This window comes from Phacochoerus africanus, chromosome 3, assembly GCF_016906955.1.
Source record: "Phacochoerus africanus isolate WHEZ1 chromosome 3, ROS_Pafr_v1, whole genome shotgun sequence".
Lineage (NCBI taxonomy): Eukaryota > Metazoa > Chordata > Mammalia > Artiodactyla > Suidae > Phacochoerus > Phacochoerus africanus.
This window is the reverse complement of record NC_062546.1, coordinates 160,019,526-160,041,708: the sequence shown is the minus strand read 5'-3', so window position 1 is coordinate 160,041,708 and position 22,183 is coordinate 160,019,526. Positions and strand designations below refer to the sequence as shown.

The 22,183-nt window shown below is 34.4% G+C and overlaps 1 long non-coding RNA gene across 1 annotated transcript; it reads right to left on the bottom strand.

The window, feature by feature from the left end:
• Positions 1–15,727: 15,727 nt before the first annotated feature.
• On the bottom strand, positions 15,728–21,423 carry LOC125123379 (uncharacterized). The gene is made up of 3 exons (XR_007134041.1): positions 21,369–21,423; positions 17,154–17,305; positions 15,728–16,462 (listed from the first exon to the last, which is right to left on the bottom strand). It is a non-coding gene; the product is annotated as an uncharacterized LOC125123379 (long non-coding RNA).
• Between the last annotated feature and the right edge of the window lie 760 nt (positions 21,424–22,183).

Here is a 22,183-nt window from a genome sequence, read left to right as displayed (position 1 = left end):
CTTGCAAAGCATATAACTCATACGGGGTAAATCTCTAAAATATATATGGAACTCCCATAACTGAATAGCAAAAAACAACACAACAAACAAAAACCCTAAGAGCAGATTTAAAAATGGGTTTCCAAGGAGTCATACGAATGGCTAACAAGTACAGGAAAAGATACTCAATGTCACTAATCATCAGAGAAATGGAAATTAAAATCACAGTGAGATAGGGAGTTTCCATCATGGCGCAGTGGTTAACAAATCTGACTAGGAACCATGGGGTTGCGGGTTCGATTCCTGGCTTTGCTCAGTGGGTTAAGGATCCGGCGTTGCTGTGAGCTGTGGTGTGGGTCGCAGACGTGGCTCGGATCCCGCGTTGCTATGGCTGTGGTGTGGGCCGTTGGCTACAGCTCTGATTCGACCCCTAGCCTGGGAACCTCCATATGCTGCAGGAAGCGGCCCTAGAAAAGGCAAAAAGACCAAAAAAAAAAAAAAAAGCACAATGAGATCACTTCATACCTGTTAAGACAGCCATTATCAAAAAACATAGAAGTTCCCTGATGACTCAGTGGGTTAAGGATTCAGTGTTGTGACTGCTGTGACTCATGTCACTGCTGTGGGTGGGTTTGATCCCTGGCCCAGGAACATCTGCATGCCACAGGCATGAAAAAAATACCCACAGAAAATAACAATGATTGGCAAGGACGGGAGAAGTAGAATTCTTTTATACTATTGGTGGAAATATGAAATGGTGCAGCTGCTAAAGAGAAAACAGTATGGAAGTTACACACACAAAATAGAACTACTATATGATTTAGCAATCTTACTTCTAGGTAGTTATCCAAAAAAACCTGAAATCACCATATCAAGGAGATATCTGTACTCATGTTCACTACAGCACTATTCACAACAGCCAAGAGGTAGAAACAACCTAAATGTCCATCAATGGATGAATGGATAAAGATGATGTGGTACATACACACACAATGGACTATTATTCAGCCATTGCAAAGAATGAAATCCTGTAATATGTCACAATATGGATGAAATGAGAATTTTATGCTAAATGGAGTACGCCAGTCACTGAAGGACAAATACTGAATAATTCCCTTATAAACACCATCTAAAGTAGTCAACATCAAAGCACAAACTAAAATGGTGTGGTTGGGAGAAGCTGGAGGGAGAGGGAAATGGGGAGTCACTGTTCAATGTGTATAGAGTTTCAGTTACATAAGATGAAAAAGTTCTAGAAATTTTCCATAAAACAGTGTGCTAATAGCAAACAATACTGCACTATATACTTTAAAAATTAAGAGGGTAAATTTCATGTTGTATGTTTTTACCACAATTGTAAACAAGAAGTGACACATCTTTAAAGTGCTGAAAGGAAAAAACTGTCACCCAGAATTGTACACATCAAGTGAATGGTGCAAAGCCATTCAATGGGAAAAAGATAGCATTGGAACAATCTGACAATTACCTATGGAAGAATTTCTATAGCAGAACAAGAGAGAGAGACAGAGAGAGAGATGGAGACAGAGACAGAGAGAAAGAAATATTTAGGAACTTACCCAAAATCTCATACCTTATACAGAAAGTAATACAATATGGATCATGGATCTAAATGTAAAATATATAACAATAAAACTTTTAAAAGAAAGCTTAAGACAAAATCTTCATGACCTAGCATTAAGCAAAAAGTTCTTAGACATGATACTAAAAGCACAATCCATAAAAGAAAAAATAAGTTAATTATATTTCATCAAAATTGAAAACTTTGCTCATCAGTGAATAATAAGACAGAGATTGGAAGAAAATATTTGCAAATCACAAATAGAACACAAATGAGAAAAATAAAGATAATTAGAGAATCCTTTCAGGTGGTCCACCATCTAAAAGAGGTTCCAAAAAAGAGGAGAAATTAAATTGGGGGGAAAGTATCAAAGAAATAACATAAGAAAATTTACCAAAACTGAAGAACATAAATCTCAAGCTACAAGGTACCCAATAAATAGCCACGAAAATGAAAGACAAGAGATCTAGAACAAGGCACATCATCATAAAATTTTAGAAAACTGAGAACAGAGAAAGTCTTAGAAGCTTCCTGAGAGAAACAAGTAACATATAAAGGACCAAGAATAAAATTAGCATCAGATTTGTCACCAGAAACATTGGTTTCCCATTACCGCTAGGATAATTTCAGAACAAAAACCCATTACATGGCCTACAGGCTGTGGATGGTCTAGCTCTTGCCCACCTCTCAAGTCTCATACTTCTCCCCCTTTCTTTTCTCTTTAATTCAGCCCGCTGGCCTTTTTTTCTCTTCCTTCTACCTGCAAAATATTTGCGGCTATTATTTCCACTATCTGGAAGTCTCTTTTCTTCTCATATCAACTAGTTTATTCCATCCACTCTTTCTTCACATCTCAGTTCAATTATCCTTACTTCACTTTTCAGTACCATTATCATTTTTTTAGGAAAGTCTCTGACTCAAATCTTCCCATTACATGCCTATACAGTACTGTGTGCTGCTCCTTCATAATACTCATCTCAGACATGATTTTATTTTTTAGTATAACTGTATTAATTCTCAGAAATCATCATATTTGAAATATCAGTAGTAGTTGATATCTTTTTTATTTTTTTATAGTCATACTAGTGGCATACGGAAGTTCCTGGGCTAGGGAATGAATCTGAGCCACAGCTGTGACCTACACCACAGTTGTAGCAATGCCTGATCCTTAATCTACTGCGCCAGGCCAGAGATCAAACCCATGCCTCTACAGCAATCTGAGCCACCACAGCAGGAACTCCGGTAGTTGATATCCTATCACTCCCTCCTTCTTGAAACACTGCCTTTGTTAGGCTTCCAGGACACCACATGCTCTTTTTTTCTCTTTCACTTATTGAATACTGCTTGTTTTCCTCTGTAGATTCTTCCACATCTCCACAATTTCAAAATGCCAGAATGCCCCAAAGTTAAGTCCAAGGCCTCTTTTATTTACTATCTACACACATTTCAATAATCTCATTCTGTCTCATGGCCTTAACTACTACTAATAAGTAAGTGATTACAAAAATTAAATTTATAGCTTGGCAATGAGATCCTGCTGTGGTAGCACTGGGAACTGTCTAGTCACTTATGATGGAGCATGATAATGTGCGAAAATAGTATGTGTACACGTATGTGTAACTGGGTCACCATGGTGTACAGTAGAAAAAAAATTATATTGGGGAAATAACTATTAAAAAAAATTTATAGTTTGTATTTCTCTTCTGAGCTCCAGACTTGAGTGCCCAAATGCTTATCTACTTGGATGCCTAATACTCTGGTTTCTCTTCATATCATATAAATCTTTCACCTTTTACTTGGATGCCTAACAGGCATAATACATCTTTCTAGATAAAAATGACTTTTAATAACAGTATTCACTATTTGAAATTATAAGATCAGTCTGAAATAACTTTAATTATGAAAGGTCTCTGGATGTTTTCAGCTGATAGATACTTGCATGAAAGTTGATGATTATCAAACTGAGTTAAAAGAAAACATTCAATTATATCTCAACAATAGAAACCGAAAATGGAAAAAAAAAAATCACTTTATAAGCTCCATTAGGACAAGGGCAGTGGTCTAATTTACTATTTTGTATTCAGCAGCTAGCACAATGATTAACATATAGAAGGCATTCAATAAATATTTGATAAATAAACAAACTTGTACTAGCCTCTTGGTCTATTATTAAGGACTAAATACTAATGTAAAATGAAAGGTAATTCATGAAGGAAGAAAACCAAATGGCCAATAAATATATGAAAAGATGATCAACCTCATGAGTAATCAAGAAAATGCAAGTTAGAAGCATAGGGAGATATAATTTCGTATATGCTAATATATCTACAATTTTAAAATATCTGAAAATATTGAAGATGTATAGAAATAAACTCAATCTGCTAATGTAATCTGGTACAAGTACTTTGGTGAGCAATTTGGCAATATCCTATGAAATGTATATATTCTATGACCAGTAATTTCATTCATAAGCATATAACTCAAAGAAAATCTTGCATAAAGGCATAATTATTGTTCCTGTTACTCAGGAACCCAGGTTCCTTTCATCTTATTTTATTGCCATCCCTATGGTCAAAACTAGGTCACTGGCACATTCTTGCTTTGGTTTATATGAAGGGGAAAGAAAATGGAGGCAGCCTGTTTACTCCTTAAGGTCCCCAGCGGAAAACATTATACAGGCAAGAAATTAGGCACTAAGCCACACTTAACCATATGGAAGACTGGAAAATGTGGAGTAGTTGAAAAGTCTTGTCTTTGGTACTTTAACACTAAGCAAGAAAGGGAAATTGCAAATCGGTGAATCTGCAACTTGGTAAAAGCTGTTATCACTCCACTTGCAGATTTCCTTAATTTATTTTGCTTAGGCTTATCTGAGCTATTTGAATTGTAGTATTTTTCATAATTTGTGGGAAATTCTTAGCTATCCTTCATTTTATTTGAAATCTTTGAGATAATTGTAGAGTCACATTGAAATCGTAAGAAATAACAAAGCTAGATCCCATGTATCTTTAACCAGTTTCCACTAATGGTAACATCTTGCAATACCGTAGTTCAATATCAAAACCAGTTTATAGACATTGATACAACCACCAATCTTGTTCAGATTCCCCCAGTTTTATATGGACTTATTTGTGTATTTATTTCTACATAATTATATCATATGTGTAGGTTTTTGTATCCACCACCAGTCAAGATACAGAATAGTTCCTTTACCACAATGATTCTTAGTGTTGACCACTCCCCTCCTACTTCCTCCTCCCATCCCTAAGTCCTGTTCATCACTAATTTGTCCATTTCTAAGTTGCAATTTTATTTTATTTTTTCTTTTTGGCCACACCCACCACATGCGGAAGTTCCCAGGCCAAGGTAGTAACAATGCTGGATCCTTAACCCGCTAAGCTGCAAGAGAGCTCCTCTAAATTGTCATTTTAAAATGTTATATGAGGAGTTCCCGTCATAGCTCAGTGGCAAGGATCCCTGAGGACATGGGTTTGATCCCTGGCCCTGCTCAGTGGGTTAAGGATCTGGTGTTGCCATAAGCTGTGATGTAGGCAGCAGATGTGGCTTGAACCCCAAGCTGCTGTGCCTGCTTGCCATAAGCTGTAGTATAGGTAGCAGATGTGGCTTGGATCCCAAGTTGCTGTGGCTGTGAGTAGGCCAGCAGCTGTAGCTCTGATTTGATCCCTAGGCTGTGAACTTCCATTTGCTGTGGGTGTGGCCCTAAAAAGACAACAAAAAGTTATATAAATGGATCATATAATAGATAATCATTTGGAACTTTTTTCCCTACTTGCATAATTCCTTGGCGATTTATCCAAGTCATATATCCATAGTTTCTGTTTACTGCTGAGTAGTAGTCTACGGTACGGATCTATCAAGTTTGTTTAACCATTTATCCACTCAAGGACATCTGGGTTATTTCCAAAACAAGATAAAATATGGTTCCTACCAAAGTATTATAATGATCCAACTTATATAAAAATATCAGCATACACAGTAAAGCCTCTTACATGATATTGTATTGAAATTTCTAAAATAGATTTTATATAAAGAGTTAATAGTTTAGTTCTAAGATTTTAAAAATTACAAATGCATGCTCATTATAGAAGTTCAAACAGTATCGAGGTACATAAAAAAGTATAGTACATTAAGGAGTTCACGTGGTGGCTCAGTGGTTAATGAACCTGACTAGCATCCATTAGGATGCAGGTTCTATCCCTGGCCTCAGTCAATGGGTTAAGGATCCGGTGTTGCTGTGAGCTGTGGTGTAGGTCAAAAATGTGGCTCGGATCTGACATTGCTGTGGCTATGGCGTAGGCTGGCAGCTACAGCTCCTATTCGACCCCTAGCCTGGGAACCTCCATATGCTCCAGGTGCAGCCCTAAAAAGACAAAAGACAAAAAAAAAAAAAAAAAGTATAGTACATTATTCAAACAGTAAATCTCCACCTTTATCCCCCAACACTAATATCTCTTTTCTTAGAAGTGACTACTGTTAATAGTTTAAGGTGAATATTTATCTTGGATCTGATCAGATCTAAAAGTTCTTCAGTTATTTTTCATTTGTGAGAAACCATATTATCTGCTTGTAGTAGTTTTTTTCTTTCCTCATATTAATCCTTCTTACATTTCTTCCTTTATACCAATGTTAAAAGTGAAAAAAATAGGTAGAATCTTTATCCTGTCTTTATTATTTCTAACTTTAAAATACTCATATAATCCAATATAGTTTACATTTGATTGATATAATTCTCCATGAAAAGATAATGTTCAATCCATTTATATGAGAAATCATTGTATATAAAAATAATTTTAAATATATCCTAGTTGAGTATACTTTAAGGTTACAAAGCACCTTCAAACGTCAAAAGCCTTGGACTAGATGTAATGATTCCATCCACTAGGAGGTAGATAAAATCAGGATTTTGACTTACTGAAAAATAAGCTTTAAAGGCCTTTATATAAAAGTAAATATGATTCTTCCTGGAAAAAGAATGACATCTATTTTAGTACTGAAAAAAAATAAAACTGTTCTCTGACTTGCATGCAATCTTACTTGAAGTAAATTTCTAAAAGACCAGTAAACTATTCTAAGTGCTCTCTTAGGCTGTGAAGCCTGTATACATGATAATGTCAGCACAGTAGATTTAGTCCTTTGGGTAGAGAACATGTTCCAGCTACCCCCCTTCCCTGGCCTTCCACACCTCTTTCAGAGAATAACTGTTGATCTGACTAGTCATATTCCAAAACAAATATTGTGCTAGGTATGTGTGTAAAGATCATGGGTCTGGTCCCTCCCTCATTCTCATCTTTTCTGTAAGGCTGGAATTGGTATGAGGGCCTGTATTTTGAGTAAAAGGAATTCACATTTATATCCTCTTGTCTTATGTGTTAAACTCCCTCTGAAACCCCCAAGGCAGAATGTGAACATTTCTAAGTATTAGACAAAGACAATAACGGTCAAAGACTGGGCAAAATCACAGTATCAAATTCTGAAATCTGATGTAGGCTGGAGTGAAAATCTGGGCATTATTTGGAATATAAAGTAGAACAGACATTCATTTTTTTATCTAGCCTGGAATTAGACTTCATCAATAACTTCTTTTGACTGATTTCAAAAAAGGTATCTCTGTAGGCATGGTATACTTTATTAAAAATAGTAATAAATATCAAAGGAGCAAACACACAGAAGTAGGGTCAGGGACTTTACCATCCTGACCTTAATAACCTCTGGCTAGCCACATGATAGGTCTCACTCAAGAAAATCTGAAAGCTGTCTGCATCAGCGTATTTCTTTTTAAAAACAGGGAGAGTCTGCCAGAAGTTAACAAGGCTTAATTAGTGTCCAGGAATCTGACCAATTATGTTATATCTTCTTCTCCAAAAAAAAAAAAAAAAAGCAAGGAAGAATCTTCTCTTCTTAGGGGTAGGGTCCCTCTTTTGCTTTACCTTAAGATTGGATACCAGTAATGACTAGGTTAACCAGTTAGAAATAAAAGTATGTGTAGTGGGAGGGAGGCAGGGGTAAGGGAGATCTATCAGCTCCTTTCTCTTTCAGCTCACTCCACCTCTTTGCTCTTCCTGAGTTTATTTACCCATATATTCCACTCCAGTTTATCTGAGCACCCTGGCTTCATATCTGGAGCTTCCAATACAAGATAATCTACTAATAGAGTGAATTTGGAAGTTTCCACTTGCAGTTGACTCTTAAGATGTATATTCTCCTTCAGGAAATTTATAAGGATGGGAAGTTTAGTCAAGGCAAGATTCAGGCATCTGGGTCTCTTGCGCTAACACCTAATAGCAGGTATTCAATAAACAGTAATTATTATCAGCTAATGATCAAATATATGACATGTACCAAAGATAGAAATTTATATAAGATCAGTCTGAACTGGGCTTTGCCAAGGCAAGCTGAACTTTGAATAAAAAACATATCTTCATTTTGTTCATTCTTTTTGATGCTTATAGACTTATGTGGCTCAGTAGTGTTTTCCTGTGAAAAGAATGTGAAAAAAACTACACAAATGTTACATTAAAATTCTTTTCATTTTATGAAGAGACCATTAAATATTCAAAGTAATGATACCACAAATATTTCTGGGTGTGTATTTCTTCATTTCAAATGAATATAACATTATCCACTCCCTCCAATAAAAATTATAAATGGATTTTTAAGTTAATGAATCATGAAATATTTTTGTTGAGTTACAAGTGAACCAAATGGTCATATTTATTTTAACACCTGGAAAAAGTCAGGATATGCACAGCTGGCTGTGAGCTTGTCACACATTCCTAAGTTTACAATTACTACTAGTGTTCTCAAACAAAGTCCACTGACAAACAGTTGCAGGTGGCCAAGATGTTTGTGTGTAGGAACAGCTTTACTCAGCAAAATCTAATAGTATATCAATAACAGTATTTACTTTTGAAACTATCAGCATTTAAAAATGGCAATTTCTATTTTCTTTAAATTATTTAAAGCATGCTTGGGACAGCTAATGAGAAATTTACAAATCTCAAAAAATGTTTCAGTAGATAAAAGAATACTTAAGAACACTGTCAAAAAAAGTTGATCTGTTAAATAAAATCTAATTACTTAGACTATTTCTTATGGTGCAAACAGCCACATCCTTATAGTATGATGAAGGTTACCTATATAACACATTCTCTAAAGTATTATCTCTAGATGAAATGCAGCTAGAATTCCAGAGCAAGGAAAAAACATACCATTTTATAAAAGGGTCACTTTCAGGTTTTTAGATGATATAAAAGTCAAATATCATTTAATTTAAATTGTTTTACATAATTTATTTAAAATTATTAAAATATTTACTTATTTATGTATTAACAAATCCTTTGATAATGTTTTCATTTTGACTACACACATGTGGGCTTCATCACTCGTTCAACATCACAAATAATATACAAACAAAAGGTACAGTTTAGCAGTTAAGAGCTAGACTCTGAATCCAGATGCCTTATATATATCTTGGTTCTGCCAGTTATTATTAGTCATTAAACCTTGAGAAAGTCACTTCATTTCTGGGCATCAATTTCCTCATCTATAAAAATGAGGGTGTCAACAATACCTATCTCAGAAGTTTTTACGAAGAGTGAACATATCAATATATGTAAAAATCTCATAAAGTGTCCAAAATGTATAAGAATCATATGTATGTCAGTTGCCTTTATTATTAATATTACTGTTGTTGCCAATGAGATATAACCTCATACTTGTCAAAGTGGCTGTCATCAAAAAGACTGCAAAAAAATATTGGTGAGGATGTAGAGAAAAGAAAAACCTTGTACACTGTTGGTAGGAATGTAAATTCGTGCAGCCACTGTGGCAAACAGTACGCAGGTTCCTCAAATAACTAAATAGAACTACCATGTGATCTAGCAATTCCATTCCTGGAATCTAGCAATTCCATTTCAATTCAAAAAGATATATACACCCCCAATGCTCATAGCAGCATTATTTATAATAGCCAAGATATGAAAGCAACTTAAGGGTCCATCTACAGATGAATGGATAAATAAGATGTGGTATATATATATATATATATATATATATATATATATATATATATAGTGTACACGCATTTAAGTGTATGTGTATATATATATAGTGTACATATACAATGGAATATCACTCAGGCATAAAAAAGAAATTTTGCCATTTGCAATAATATGGATGGAGTTGGAGGGTATTATGCTTGGTGAAACAAGTAAGAGAAAGACAAATACGGTATATTATCACATATGCGGAATCTAAAAAAGAAAACAAACTAGAAAATATATCAAAAAAGAAAGAGATTTATAGATATAGAGAACAAAGTTGTGGTTCCCAGTGGGGGAAGGGAAGGGGGAGGGGCAACATAGGGATAGGGGATTAAGAGGTGCAAATTACTATGTATAAAGAAATAAACTACAAGGATATATTGAACAGCACAGAAAACAGAGCCAATATTTTATAATAACTATAAATGGAGTATAATCTATAAAAACATGAATAAATATGTCATATAGCTGAGATTAATATTGTAAGTCAACTGTATCTCAGTAAAAAATATTGTTGTTGCTATGTGAATGCTATGTGCCAAGCATTCTACTACATATTTGGATTATATTGATGAACTAGGTAGACAAGGTGTTTGGGAAAGTCCCTTTAGATGTCAACTGTCCCCAATTTCCCTGTCTCAGACTCTTCAGTGGACCCTGGACAAAAGGTCTTTGGCTGGGGATGCTATCACACTTAAAGGTATTAAGCACCAAAAATATTAAACCATCAAGAAAAGATGCAACCCCGTAGACTGGTACAGACAACCAAGTCGGCCTGACCACTTATTTCTTATTTCTGTTTCTATTATAACACTCTTATTCTCTGTTTTGATATAATTCTAGCTTATATTTTCCTCCTTTCTATCGCTACAGCCTACAATTTTCAAGTCCTAAACCAATGAAACTAAAGAGTAACTTATTTATAGTGAAGACTAACGATTTTTAGTTATATAAAAACTGATTAGCTAAATAGCTAAAAATAAAAGGGAAACACCTTCTAAGTATATATTCAATAAATTATAGACGATGTGACCAAAAAAGGGTGGGAAAGCAAAAATTCTTAAAAAGATACATGTCTGTATTTATCCTACAAGTGCACATCCTAAGTATAGTGGAAGTATCCTGCTTTAAAATGACCATAAACACAACTAAAATGAGACTTTTTAGATACTGAAAGGTTGCTCTTTCCAGTCCCTATTGCTCTTCTTTTACCCATTTCTGTTGTTTTATAAATATCACTCTCAGGGAAAAAAGCACAATTCCAAGATAGGATCTTCCTAGTATGGCTTTTATTTCTAAGATCTAAGTATACATTCAAGGAGAATACTGGTTTTGCTTCCGTTCCCAAAAGGCCGGATTTGGAAGATCTGAAGCTTACACTCTGAGAATGTATCTATCATTGGCCACCTTAGGGCAGGTGAAGAAATAGGGGTAACCTAAGCCCTTTCTTGCTCTGAGCAAATGTTATACTAAAGACTAAAATAAGATGATTCTTTAACCTTAGACTTTTAGATCTTGGAAGGATGTTTGGGGAAATATTTCAGACAATGAAATGCAGGTAACAGCTGTCTGGTTACCTAAACATCTATTTCTCTACTGGCTTTCAAGTCCTTACACTTACCAAAGAATTAAAGAAGAGAAATAGGTGCATCAAGGATACTGAAAGGGGAAGATTCAGAGAATTAAACTAAAGTTTCCCGTAAGGAATTAGATGGGGAAAAAACTAATACTGAGGAAGCTTGATGAAATAGTCACAACAGAATGACAAAAGCAGTCTGAAATAACACCCTTAAACTCACTCCAGGTTTCCCTTATCTCCAGCAAAGTGCAGAAATGATCTGGAAAAGTTCCTAAGTATTCTTCCAATCCCATCCCTCGGGCATGAAAGACAGTTGAGATTTAAGTACAGCACTAGAGAACCAAATGGCACAGTTTGAGGGTGGGCAGTCTCAAAGTGAAAAGGATAGAAGGAGCCTAACTAGCAGGGAATGGCTGAGCTCTCCAAGCAATCACTGTACTCTGCCCTTGATAAGATAATGATGATACCTATAATAAAGCAGGAACTTATTATTTGCTCAATGTTGTTTAAGTAATTTACATGCATGAATTCTCACAATCCAGTAAGATAGGTAGTATTATTGTCCCCTATTTTAAAGATGAGAAAATTGACACACAGAGAAATAACTTACCCAAAGCTAGTTAGCGGCAGACTTGGACTTTGAATAAGAGAATATACCAAGAATTACATTGACCATGAATATTTTCACAGTAGATAGTATAGACAGAAGAAGCTTATGCCCAGACATCAGGTGGGATAAGACACCTCAACTAGAGGCAGTAAGGATCAGATACTCCTTCCCAAGTTCCAGGACAATACATAAACTCTTTGTGGAACTTAGATCATTAGTAGGAAGAAAGGGCAAAAGGAGGAGGAGAAACTTGCATGCTTATATACATATACAATACATCAGTGTTTCATATCTATATGTCTTTGAAAGTTTATTTATATAGCGTGATGTCTCCAGAAAACATCACAGCAAGAAAGCATATAAGCAAGGGTTGACATCTAAGCTTTCAAAGGCAATACAGGGAAGTAAACTGTCTCTCTTTGGTGGTCTTCCTTAATCTCTTTCAGATTCAGGCTTTCTACACTAAGCCTGTTTCTTACTTTCAGCAAATGCTAGACCAAAGACTAAGATAAGGGAGTTCCCATTGTGGCGCAGTGGAAACAAATCCGACTAGGAACGATGAGGTTGTCAGGTTTGATCCCTGGCCTTGCTTAGTGGGTTAAGGACCCGGTGTTGCCGTGAGCTGTGGTGTAATCGGATCTGGTGTTGCCGTGGCTGTGGTATAGGCAGGCAGCTACAGCTCTGATTCGACCCCTAGCCTGGGAATCTCCATATGCTGTGGGTGTGGCCCTAGAAAATAACAAAAGACAATAATAATAATAAAAAAGAAAGACTAAGATAAGATGATTCTATAACATTTGACTTTCAGGTCTTGGAAGGGTTATTAGGGAAATATTTCAGGACAGTGAAATGTAGGTAACAGTCATTCAGTTTACCTACAGATATATGTCCCAACTTGGAAGATCTGGCTTTCAAAGTACCTGAAGCATTTACTAACAGATTAAAGAATTAAATGTAGAAATAAAACCATAAAAGAACTAGCAAAAATATAAACAAATACATAATATTGGGGTGAAGAAATTCTTTCTAAGCCTAACACTGAAAGTATACCAAAAGAAAAAAAATGATACATTTTACTGAATAAAAAATTAGAATTAAAATTCGTGACAGCATTTTACCAATTACCAATGATGATTTAGTAAATTTCCTAGTCAAGAATCTCAGCAAAATAAACATTGCTTCAAATTTCCATGTTTAATAAAGATAGTCCATCTTCAATAAAGATAGTCCACCACCAACAAAGTATGCATTTTTGAGTAATAGTAACATATTCATTATTCACACAAAGTTGAAACTCTAGTTAGAATCAGAAATCACCAATGGTCAGCTAACTTAACCCGCATAAAGTTAAATCTATAATTGTCATTTAGTAATGATAATGATGTTTTATAAATAACATTTTTTGAGTGCTTAATATGTTCCAGGTACCAAGCTAAGTGCTTAATCATTATCACCATTTAATTTCTTGGGGAATTTAGGCTCAGGGATTATACAAGTAACCCAAATTCACATATCTAGTTTGAGGATTCAAAACTACTACTGTCTGGCTACAAAGTTCCACAACACATTTTCATAAAATATTTTATACTTTTAAACTCTAAGTAATGTTAGAGTAAACTGAAATTATTTAAGCACTAGTAAAATAGTTTAAAAAATTGTATACTTATAAAAATACTTGAATACTTAACAATCTGTGTTTAAAAATGTCAGAGGCAGCGAAGTGCAAAATATACAAAAATAGCCATACATCAAGCCAAAGCATATGCAGATGGGTAGAAGAGAACTTAAGGGATAATCTTTTTATCTGTTACTAGTTCATTGTATGTGGCAAAACAAAAATTCAACCAATGCATTGTTATATTTGCTAACTTTGGGGAATAAAGGAAAAATTTTCTTAATCCTAGTGCTTTTGTTATGCTTGCTAACTTAATCCTTAATCAATCAGCAATTTCATGAGATAGGCATTATTATTCATTTTTTTTTAAAAGAAAGAAACCAGATTCAGAAAGTTTGAGTAACTCGTATATAGCTGATAAATGACAAAGTTGAGATTTGATTTTAGGTATAAATGACATAAAATCTGCACTAGGAATGGCTAATGTCAATATAAGAAAGCACAGTTAGAAAATTAATGAGCTGTACTTTAATGTTTATGTGTGCTGATCAATGATTACTACACTTATGTAATTAACTTACAGAGCAAACTAGCTTTCTGGTATGATATGCAAGACCTAGAAATGAAAACCTCTGCAAAAGCTTAAAAGCATTCATTTAAAATTCCTTATTTGAGGATTTAAGAAAGAAATAACTACCTGACCATGGGAGGGTATACGCACCCATTTCCCATGACTAAAAATCTAGTAATAAGAGAGAGAAATTCAGATTATTACAGAATTTTGGAATTGAAAAGATTTTAGTGGCTAAAAAAAGAAACAGGATGTTCAAGATAATTATCTTAAAATACATTTTACTTTTTTTGTGCCACAGTGCTATAATGCTTCAGGTTGCTAAATCAATATCTCTTTTAAATGCTTCTTTTAAAATTCAGATATTTAGAAAAGCATCACTCTGAACTATCTTTGAAGATTCATGACACCTAAAACCATCATATAAAATCAGCATCTTTTTTAAAGCTACATATTGTCTTATCAGCCTTTAAGTTTCCCAGTCATAGAATCATAAATTTTAAAGATTATAGGACCTCCTAGTCCAGTAACTTCATTTTTATAAAGGAGGAAACTGGGATCCAGAGAAGTCTGACTAATTTCTTCATGATCATTTTGTGAGTTAATGCCTAAGTGGAGACTAAACCCTAGGCTTCCTGATAATTGAGTCCAAACTTATTACATTATATCACTGTACTGCCTTCATCTCTATTTTGGAAAGTGGAAGGTAGTAACTACAGCATATTTAAATCTTGGTCCCACCCAAGCAAAGGGTTTAGAAATCCCGACTCTTCTACTGGGCAATCAGACATATTCTTAGAATGGATGTCACCTAATGTGTACCCTAAATATATATTGCTCAGGTATAACTTCAGAATAAACAGTCTCCTCATGAAAGGGGTGCAGATTACTAATGGCCCTACCTACAGTGTAAAGGACTCTAGGGAAGTACTTAAACAGTGAAAACATATTTGGATACTGATATATAATTTTCACTTTTTTTTTTTTTTTTTTTTTTTTTTTTAGGGCTGCTCCCACAGCATATGGAGGTTCCCAGGCTAGGGTCTGATTGGAGCTGTAGCTACCAGCCTGCGCCAGAGCCACAGAAACGTGGGATCCGAGCCACGTCTGCGACCTACACCACAGCTCACGGCAACGCCGGATCCTTAACCCACTGAGCAAGGCCAGGGATCAAACCCGCAGCCTCATGCTTCCTAGTCAGATTTGTTAACCACTGCCAAGACGGGAACTCCTATAATTTTCCATGTCATTCACGTTGACATTGCATTAGTTGAAGACCCTCAAACAATTTAAAAATTTACTTATTGAGGTGTAACTTAAATAAAACAAAGCACATCCATATGAAGTGTATTGTTTGTGGTTTTTTTTTATTTTTTTGGCTTCAGAGAACAGAGATTTATTATTGATGTCTATGAATAGGAATTTGAGAGTGGTTAGTTGGCTCCAAATCTCTTACAAGTTCCAATTAAATTGTCATCCTAGGTCTAGAATAATCTGAAGTCTTCAGTGGGGCTGGAGGATTTACTTTTTTGGGGGGGGTTCTGTCTTTTCTAATGCTGCACTTCCAGCATGTGGAGGTTCCCAGGCTAGGGGTCCAATCGGAGCTGTAGCCACCAGCCTATGCCAGAGCCACAGCAACGCCAGATCCGAGCCACTTCTGCGACATACACCACGGCTCATGGCAATGCCAGATCCTCAACCCACTGAGAGAGGCCAGGGATCGAACCCACAACCTCATGGTTCCTAGTCGGATTCGTTAACCACTGAGCCATGACAGAAAACTCCTGGATTTACTTTTAAGATAGCTCACTCACTTGGCTCTTGGCAGAAGTCCTCAGTTACTTGCTGGCTATTGGTGACAGGCCTTATTTCCTAACCTCACTATTGGGCTACCTGAGTGTCCATATAAAATGTGGGGTGGAGTCCCCTAATTTGATGAGTTTTGAAAAAGATATATAACTGCATAACTACTACCACAATGAAGATACAGAGCATTCTTATCATCTAAACAGTTCCCTCAGATACCTCCTCTCACTCCTGGTCCCAGAGTGCGTGGTTTTGTCTGTTTTTAGCATTGTTTCATGAAACTTGTTGCAGTCATACAGTTACAAAAACATCAGCGTACTGGGTTACCATGTAAACTTATTTCTTCTGTGCAGTCCATACTTGAGTGACTTGGCATCAGAGGGATGAAAGAATCTTAATATGCACAGAGTATGAAAGCAGGCAGACAGAAGATTAATCCCCCCCAACAAATTTAATGTAATGTAAGCTGTTTAGAAATGGTTAACATTCTCCAATTTTTAAGTTTTCTTCATTAGTTTGTTGACCTGGAATTCCTGCTCCTCTTCAAGATGCTGTTCTAGTTTGGCTTTCTCATGCTATGAACATACCCATTTTTCTGTAAAGTCCATTAGTGAGGAATTCTTCCTTCTCATAATTTATAGCCAGGGTTTCTTTCTCCTTCTGTAAAGGAGAAATGTGGCTTTCAGTTATTGTTGAATAGTTTACATTTTCTAAAACTTCATATCAACAGAGTCATACAGTAGCAACTTTTGTGTAAGGCGTCTTTCACTAAGCATGATATTTTTTAGATTCATTCTGCTATGCATATCAGTGGATCATTTCTTTTTATGGCTGAATAGTGTTCTGTTATACAAATGTACCACAAAAGTACTCAGTTATTATATTTTAAATTTCAACAATAAAAAATTGTGGATTTTTTTAAAAAATGTAACTACCTATAAATATCCTCATTTTGCTTCTTGCCCTACAAAGCCTAAAATATTTACCACCTAGACCTTTGAAGAAAATATGTTACCTCAGACAGACTAGCAAATAGCCATGAAATTGGAATTTCCTAGAAATGCAGAATTTCAAACTCTGCCTCAGAACTACACAATCAGAATCTGGATTTTATTTTATTATTTTATTTATTATTTATTTATTTATTTATTTATTTATTTGTCTTTTTGCCTTTTCTAGGGCCGCTCTCGCGGCACATGGAAGTTCCCAGGCTAGGGGTCTAATTGGAGATGTAGCCACCAGCCTACGCCAGAGCCACAGCAACACCAGATCCGAGCCATGTCTGTGACCTACACCACAGCTCATGGCAACGCCGGATCCTTAACCCACTGAGCAAGACTAGGGATCAAACCTGCAATGTCATGGTTCCTAGTTGGATCGTTAACCACTGCACCACAACAGGAACTCCCAGATTCTGGATTTTAAACAAGATCCCAGGTAATTCATAGACATCAATTCTTAGACATCAAAATTTGAGAAGCACTGGGGTTTTTTTTGGTAATTCTAAGAAGAAAAACACATATAAGTTAAAGTGTATGAACCTGTGCATGTGTGTATTGACAGGCCTAAAGAGGCATTCATATCCATAACTCCAGGAAATTATTACTGGTATCTAAAACTCATAAAAAAACAAAATATAATGAAGATATATACAGGTTTAAAATTCTAATTCTTTTATCTAAAATTATTTTTAGATATAAAATATTCATTATTTTATAATAAGAGTATAATTTTAAAAAATTCCTTGTAGAAGCATTTTCTAAAAGAGCAAATGTAGCACAAATAAAAACTGCTCTGTCTTCTGCACAAGGATGTACCAGTGATTAGTAGAGATTAACAGATGATCATCTTCATGCATGTGATCAACAAGACCAAAAGGTCACCAGGGTTTTAGTTTACCATATGCTGCAAAATTCATGCAGCAAATCTACTTGGCATGTGCTTCCATTATACACACCTTTTAATCAAGAAATTGGAAGGAAGAAAAAATCATTCACTTGTATTTCTATTAACATTTGTTCAATATGAAGATTTTTCCCTTCTTTATGTAAAATAGAATGATAGACATTTTCAAAACCAGAGAAAATTAATTTATATGTGATTATTTTAAATTTAAGCAGTAAAAATTGAATTTTATTACTAAACTCAGACATTCTGTTCGTAATCATCTCTTACAACTAACAGCTGTAACCACTTTGGGTTTCCTAGATAACATTGAAATTAAATTTTTTTTAACTATTATTTTAGATAAAGAGTTTCATACTGTATTGATTTAATTCTTTCAATTCTAAGTTACTGCTTGCAGCTCTTAATAAAATTCTTCAAAATAAATAAAACATTTAAATCTCTTTATTTAAATATTTATTTCATCAATGCTAGCAAGAAAAACAGCAATTTTTCCTTTTCAAACTATCTTTTCCAGAATTTCTTGATTCACTTTGTATCTTTTTGCACACATGTTAGTTCTAAATATATATCTGAACTCCAAATGACTTCTGTTCATATTAATAGTCCATAACAAGCTATTAAATCTTCCTTACAACAGGCAACAATATGCCAAAACACTTGCTCTGTATTTTGGTATTTTAGTGAAAAGAGCTTATAAACACTGAAAAAAATAATTATAAAACAATCACTCCTCATTAATAAATATTGTGTTCTTCTTTCATATAGCAAAATTCAACAATAGTCAGAAACTGTCATAGGAACCATTTAAAAATCAAGATTTGAAGGTTAGAATATATTTCATATGAAAATGCACATGTATTATGCTTAAAACAAGATTACTTGGTCCCTTTGAGTCCTTCAAATATTCACCTAAATTAGTCCCATTTTGGCAAGTAAAAATTGTTCCCATGTTATTGCTAAAATCTTATCAGAAAAAAGTAACATGAGAGCACATCTTTTTATCTCTCTTTGGAGTTCTAATATTTATTATCCAGTCTTCAAACAGAATTTGTAAAGTAACATAAAATATACATCACATTAAATAAAATCTAGTTTAAAAACAAGAAATTTTTAATAGTAAGAAAAATGTAATAAAAGAAGGGGTACATTTAAAACTGACATATTTCTCTGGGAAAGGCAAAAGTGAAATGAGAAAGATTATATAAGTCAAATAACAGAAATGTAAAAAAGGACATGGAAAAATAAATCATATGTTTAAATATAGATGATCGGAGAATCTATAGATCATATGCAATAAGCCTTCACTTGAAAAAGTCAAAATGTTTTCAATCTGAAAGATACCCTTTCAAATTTGTAAGGTAATAAATGGAGAAAAACAGAAATCATTAATGATGCATGAGTCAGAACATTAGTTTAGAGTAAAAGCCAATTACAATTATGGAATCTGCATCTGTTCATTACAACTTTGTCAGTTTTCCAGAATATGAGGCTAGGCAGTTTTTACAAATGACGTAAATGGAAATGTGTTTAGAAACGGCTAAACAATGTGTGCAACATGTAAAAAATGTGATGTTACAGCTAAAAAGGAATTCGCTCTTCTTCACATTACTATTTATGTAGACTCCTCTTGGTTCTATTTCTATGGAATTTTTCTTACTCTGTATCATTCTGCCATTAAAAGACTGACTCAACATTCCTTGAATGTTTAAAATTTCTACTACTTTGTCTATTAGAATATGACACATCTCTTACCAAGGTGTATAGAATGGCTTAAAAAGAATTTAAATGATTTTGAAAAATTACATTAAATTTGTCTGTTGAATGTGTGACAAATGTTTAGATGGGTAATCTTCTTAAGGCCATTTCCAATTCATGGGCTCAGTTTTTTGGGAAATCAATGGACTTCCCAGGACATGTCATATTTACCTGAAAGAGGCTATCTGGAATAGTGAGAAAAAAAATTCACTGGGGTCATAACAAGTAGACCCAAAAGGACAAAATGAAACAAAATAATAAAATAATTAATTAGCCTAAAGAATGTTGAGCAGAATTTTAAAAGCTCAGATAAGCATTTTCTAACATATATTTCATGATATCATAGCCCCTTATGAAATGAGAAAAAAAAATGTGTTCTATCATTAAATAAGCTTCAAAAGTGCTGAGTAGTCTCCTTTTCCTTTTTCTAAGAGATTCATAGTGTGTAGTGACATATAAAAAGCTCTGTGAGCAAAGTTCAAGAAAGAAAACCAACCTGCTTTTTATACATGAAGCACCCCACCCCTTTTGAAAATTTCAACAGACATGTTTTTCCACAGAAGACAATTTGATAATGCTTTAATTGATAATTACAAGTATTTAGGCAGCAATATGCTAAAAGTAAAAATGGCAAATCCACTAAAAACAATTAAGTTAAAAAACTGACCTAAAGGAATTAAAGACTAAAGAAATAGTTGGGAGATCTTTCTCCAGATATTAATTAATTCAACAAATACTTATTGAGCAATAACAGTGCCAAACATAATTCTAGGCACTGGGTAAAGCTTTAACCAGAATTTCTAGGAAGTTGCTCCCATCCTCACCCTCACATTCTCCCCTAAAAGACCAGGAATCATTTGGAGAGATACTTCAGTTATATGAATAAACTGCCAATCTCAATCCCAATGTAGTGATAACCTTGTTTCATAAGCACTGACATTAGCAAAGGCACTTAACAATCAAAAAATAACTAAATGCTAATAACAAAAGCAAAAATAAACAAGTAGGATTACATCAAACCAAAAATCTTCTGCACAACAAAGGAAACTATCAACTAAATGAAAGGCAACCTGAATGGGAGAAAATATTTACAAATTATATATATATTAAGGGGACAATATACAAAACATATAATAAACTCATACAACTCAATAGCAAAACAATGACAACAAAAAAATTAATTAGAAATGGAAACAACCTAAATGTCCACTGACAGATGAACAGATACATAAGATACATGAAAAGATACATAAGATATATACACCATATCTTACGTATCTGTATATGTGTGTGTGTCTGTACTCAGCCACAGTACTGGAATATTACTCAGCCATGAAAATAATGAAATAATGCCTTTTGCAACAACATGGATGAACCTAGAGATTATCATACTAGGTGAAGTAAGTCAAAAAGAGAAAGACAAATACCATATGATATCATTTATATGTGGAATCTTAAAACAAATGATACAAATGAACTTATTTACAAACAAAAATGGATTCAGAGACACAGAAAACAAACTTATGGTTACCAAAGGGTAAAGTGGAGGAAGGGAGGAATAAATTAGAAGGTTAGGATTAACAGATAAATACTACATATAAAATAGATAAACAAAAAGGACCTACTGTATAACACAGAGAACTATATTCAATATCTTGTAATAACCTATAACAGAAAAGAATGTGAAAAGTATACATGTATACATATATGCACATATAAATATATATAAATATATAATTTTTTTGGCCTTTTTTTTAGGGCTGCATCCACGGCATACAGAGGTTCCCAGGCTAGGGGTCAAATCAGAGCTGTAGCTGCTGGCCTATGCCACAGCCACAGCCACGCAAGGTCTGAGCCGCATTTGCGACCTACACCACAGCTCACAGCAATGCCGGATCCTTACCACAATGAGCAAGGCCAGGGGTCGAACCTGAGTCCTCATGGATACTAGTCAAATTCATTTCCATTGAGCCATGACAGGAACTCCCTATAAATTAAATATATACATAAATCACTTCCCTGTACACTTGAAACAAAACATTGTAAATCAACTATACTTCAACAAAATATAAATAAAAAAATTTTAAATAAGAAAAAAAAACAGGTAGAAGATCTGAATAGACATTTCCCAAAGAAAACATATAAATAGTCAACAGGTACATGAAAAGCTGCTCTATATCATTAATCATGGGAAATGCAAATCAAAACAATGAGATATTACCTAGTATCAGTAATACTAGGGATAACCAGTGTTGCTGAGGATGTGGAGAAAAGGTAACACTGTCCACTGCTGGTGAGAATGTAAATTGGTGCAGCCACTATGGAAAAAAGTATTGTGGTTCTTCAAAAAACTAAAAAGTGATCTACCATGTGATTCCCACAATTCTACTTCTAGGTATTTATCCAAAGAAAATGAAAAAAACTAACTCAAAAAGGTATATGTACCCCACCCTACAGTGTTCAATGAAGCATTATTTAAAATTATTACAATTATTTCCAAAATATGGAAATAACTTAAGTGCCCATAGATGGATGAAGAAAACTGGTGTGTGTGTGTCAGAGAGATGTAACATTATTTGTCCCCCACCAAAAAAAGTAAAATTCCCATTTGTAACATGGATGGTGCCTGAGGGCATTATGCTAAGTGAAATAAGTTAACCAGAGAAAGCCCAATACCAACTGCATGATCTCTCTGAAACATGATATCTAAATATATAT